Consider the following 5,220-nt stretch of genomic DNA (forward strand, 5'->3'; position numbering starts at 1 on the left):
AAACTTTCCTGATGGAAATCGACTTTGAGCTCAAAACCAGCAACCAATATCGATTTTAATATATATAATTTTATGCGTTATCGATAACTTTTTGGTGCAAAAATGGCGAAATGAAAGATTTTGAAAGTACCACGAGTTACTCGTAGTAACTTTGAGTAACACTGTGTATACACAAATGCGTTCCATCAGCAAATTTTCGAGTAAATAAGAGCTTCTGAGAGAACATAACATCCCTGTCGAAATTTGAAAATGCTACACAGACTTAACTCGTACATTTTATTTCGAGTAAAATTTGTGTTAATGTGTGAATCAGCTGTTTTGGTTTGAATTTAAATTTTTGTATGGTTTATTTGCGCGGCATTGGTGTTCTCACCAAACTTTACACAAACCTATTCCATAAAAATCTGTGTAAAGAGTGTAATTTGGCACTTTATTTGAGTTTTACTTGATCTGTTATAATAATTATATTCTTGAGTATATTTCAATATCCACAAGTATTTTCTAAAAATGACTACATTCTAACCTTTGTAGGTTAAGTGCACGTATTGCAATGCATCAATAATTAACTGCACTCGAAGTCGTGTTTCTAAACAAATTTTGAAATTAACACTACGTGTTGTTGCTCTTATACACTGAAATTTCTACCAATATTTGTAAAATAGTTTTTCTTGCCTCACGAAACTTGTGTTTACCAATTTGCTAAAAGAATGGCTGATTTACCTAAAATTATGCAAGAATTATGAAGAAAGGTATGTAAAGAAAAACAAAGAAAATTCAAAGAAAACTGTAAGGAAATTGTTTGTGCCCGCACATAGGTAGGAGTAAGAAATTTACTAGAAACTAATGAGGAACTACGTGAGTTGCAGTATAAGTCCTTATGCTCCTAACTGAAATTAAAACGCCCATTTCACTTCTATGGAGTACGAAAGACCTACGAATAGAAAATAGTGTGCGGAGGGTAAACAAAGTAATAATACAGTAATGGAATAAATATTGAGAGCATGATTTGCAATGTACGATACCAAAAAGTGCAAATGAGTTGGTTAATGGTAGGAAACCTGTAACTAGTCTAGATACTCTGTCGCTTAGAACTAAGAAATATATATGTACATGGATTTTATTGTCAAACTGATATGCAGATCATTACTTAAATATATGTGTGTTTAAAATAATAATATTTTAAATTATACTCAAAATTTTTATATTTGTTACAAATTCATTTATTATTAATATAAGATGTGGAATCTTTTAGAGTGTTTAAAAATGTTTTATAATTTACTTTTCGTTTTAATTTGGAGTATTCTTGATACAGAAAATCCAGTTCTTTTAATGAGTGCAGCAGGTTTTGTAGTCATACTTTTAAGAATAACCATCACATTCTATCAGAGGTAATTGTGTACATTCATATGTATATTATAATGTACATAACATGTATATACGTTTTTATTTTTTTAAAAATTATAATATCTCTGACTGATTATACATAAATAATTTTGTATTTAGTGTCAGAGTTTTGAGACATCCAAACAAAGGCATTAATTAGACAAAATTATGTTGACAAAATCTGGGATATACCATAAATTTTGTTTAAAACTCATAAATGCTATTTAAGATCTATGAAAAACGAAACCGATTGCATTTAGAGCAAAATATTTCTTCAGAGTATTTATACATTTAAACGTTAAGCGTATTCACGCAGCAATATTGTTAGGATCTGTAAAGTGCGTATACTTACTGGTATTAATGGTAAAGGAATTGGAATTGGCAATGAAAATTTGTATCAAATTGTAAGAAGAAGTATTGAATTTGAAAAGGGTCTTTTGGTCATCCTTAAAGTGGATCAAAGTATTCCTCAATACTATTCAAATTGAAATAGAATTATATTTTTGATGTATGAAATTTAAATATTAATAAAAAATAATCGTTTTATTTATTAACTTACAAAAAAAATGAAATTTTTATTCCTATAATACACATATAACATATCTAATTCCTGTTCTATAGAAATCATACAATATTAACATATATGATATGCAGAAACGTACTGAAATTAATATAAATTACATTGAAAAAATAAAATTAAAGTTATGAAATTAAAATTAAATTTAATTAATTAATTTTTTCTTTGTAACCAATTAACAAAAAAAATAGTTAGTCTCATACCAAAATCGATACTGTTGGAATCACATAACTAAGTGAAGTCTACATTCTTACTGACAGCCAAGCATTAATTAATGCTATATCATCAGTCTGCATTTCATCTTGATAAGTAAAAAATTTGGGCAATTTGTCAACGCACTAAACGAGAGATCCAAGTTGATTCTAGTTTGGGTTTCTGGGCATTTTAAAATAGTAGGAAATGAACGCTGAGCTTGCTAGACTTCTTTTACGGTTACCTCTAAATCAATCCCTGCCCCTGTTACCAATAGTCGTAAGTTGATTTATAACCAATTTTTGCGACAATCAAGTAAAGTGTGGGGTCATACTACCTCAGCACCAAGGTCAAGGTCTACATGGCCAATTTATTTCAAATGAATAAGAATAATTTCTGACTTGATATACAGGAATAAACCAGAGGTATCTATGTCAATATTTGTCTTAACAGGGTACTAGACCATAAGACGGTATGGGGCTAAGCTCTGTCTACCCTGCAGCATTTCCTGTAACGCGTGTGTATTGGTGATCAAACCAGAACGCTCAATATGTTTATATCCAGGCTTGTCTAGAACCAGGTTTAAATTAGCTGGACCATTCTTCTACCAAGAGCTAATTGAGGATCCCTTCACTTCACCTAACCTAACCTATAGTACTATATGGAATAGGTATGGTGTAGGATTTTTAAAATAACTCAGCTTTCATATTGTGTTTCACTTCGATCAACAAATAGGTTTGACATAAATGGACTTACCATGCAACTCTAACATCCAGACCTATCATCAGTTACAATCCATTTCACTTTTGTTAAATAATTAAATTGCATATTCAGTCGTGATTACAGTATGTAGCGTAAATCTACTAATGTTCTGCATTTCTAGTTGTTCTCATAGTAATTGTTGCTAAAGCTCTTGTAAATAGTATTAGCAAACAAGATAAGTATAACAAGTGCAATACTAACAAACACCTTTACAACTATACACAAATGCAACAGCACAACAAACAGCGAAATACGCTCCTACAGAAACGTCCTTAAACATCCTTAAACGTGCAAACTTCACAACAAAACCGCACAACTTAAAATGTAAGGTAAGGAACGCATTTGAGCATTTGATACGCCTGTAAAATTAAAACAATAACTAAAGCAAAAACAACAAGGTTTTTACGTAAAATAACAAATAATGTCGGCAACAACATAGGTGCCTAGTTTAGGCTAGGTTCTTCTGTGCTTCTTTTTTTGGCATAATTTTGCTAAGTTTAATTTAGTTTGGCAGCAATGCAATGTTGCTAAATTGCAATGCGGAGCAACACTTTCATATTGCAAACAGGAAATGTGGTTAACATTTTGTGCCGCACGCAAAAACGAAATCAAACAAAGAGGAAAAACCCGGGAGAAGGAGTTGACTCCTGCCATTAAGGCGTTGTAATGGTGCAAAATGTAAGAAGAAATAAACAAAATGAAATCCTACGAAATGTTGCAAATGTTGCTAGACAGGCAACTTAAACGATTTCTAAACTTAAGTAAAGTGTTAGTTTCCGCTTAACGTTATTTTTAATTTTGAAATGTCACAGTGAAACAAAGGCTAAGACAGGAGCACTCTTTTTGCTCCTTTGCTATACGTAATTTGGCAAAGAATCAAATATAAAACTTTTAAAAACATTTATATTGCATAGTTTTAGGAGATATGTGCAGTGGATTATATTAAAAATTTACTTGATTAGATTGTTGTTAATGGAGAAGGGGCAAAAGAAAGAATAAAATATTCAATTGGTCTGTGAACTCCAAGAGTTTTGCTAAGAAATAACCATGAGTGACAGTAATGTAGCAAGATCAAAACTACAAAAGGATTTTGTGTTCTAGTCAAACTATCCGAATCTGTTCTAGAGTTTATTTTAAAAGCTAGATTAAGCTAGTTAGTTTAAGGTTACAAACATTTTCAAATTATTTCAGCTATACAGTAATAGAATAAATATTATGTCGCGATTTTTTCGTTGAAGTTATATAAAATAATAAATCTTTTTATTAAATCATATATATAATTATTGTTACTATCAAATGTTTTAATTTTATTTAATCTTATCTTTAGACATGATTGCAATAAATTTTAATTTTAATCAAATTAAATATCAGTTCGTATTGAAATTTCAACAGCTGAGCCATTTACCTAATTTATTATAACTTATCCGACTCAGTTTTGTCGCATTGAAAACAAAGTGAAGAAGAATTATACGTATGCATCATGTTATGAGAGAACGTTCAAGTTTCTTCGCTTATAAAGACCATGTTATGCAAACAGTTCTGTAACAAGTGATCAGGACGGTTTACACACTTTTTGGTCATGACTATGGAACTATGCAGATAGTCAATCACAATTTAAATTTTTGTACTATAACTACTATTTTGGTGTATCTTGGTGATGCCTGAATTTGTACAGTAATATGTATTTGTTCCTAAAGGAATAAAGCTTTAACATTTATAACTGAGAAGCATTGGTTAAAACAATGTTACGAGAGACAATAATTTTTGTATATCACTTCAACAGATTAAGCAATACTTGACCTCAGATCTACATACCTCCACGAGAAGCCTGTAACCATTCTGAGATTTCGTAATGCGGTGTTAGTAACATAAGCCTGTTAGTTTTCGTAAATAGTTTCAGAACTCTATTCTTTATGTATTTTTTAATAGGATTAATCTTGAGGACCCTAAAGCTGTCATTCATCCTAATGTACCATGTCACTTTGAAAAGTCTTCTCAGAGCCTGGCTGGCTCTAGATGGCGAATAGTAGTATTTGAGGCCTTGCTGAACGCCACACATCCATATAGATGTGACGATTGAATTATTTGGTTATATATCAGTTTCCTATTCTTAGCATGAAGATTTTCATTTAAATACCGTATATATTAGATATTTTGTGTTATGTTTCTAAAAATTATAAAAATAATTGAATCTCAAAGTTTCTGTTATCTTTAAGAAAATATGAGCAAAATTTTTTTAAATATCTTAAAGTCTGTGTACATAGAAAAGTCCAGAAAAATCCAAACAAAATTTGTCATAAGTTGGA

Source organism: Teleopsis dalmanni, chromosome 2 (genome assembly GCF_002237135.1).
Source record: "Teleopsis dalmanni isolate 2A chromosome 2, ASM223713v2, whole genome shotgun sequence".
Classification (NCBI taxonomy): Eukaryota; Metazoa; Arthropoda; class Insecta; order Diptera; family Diopsidae; genus Teleopsis; species Teleopsis dalmanni.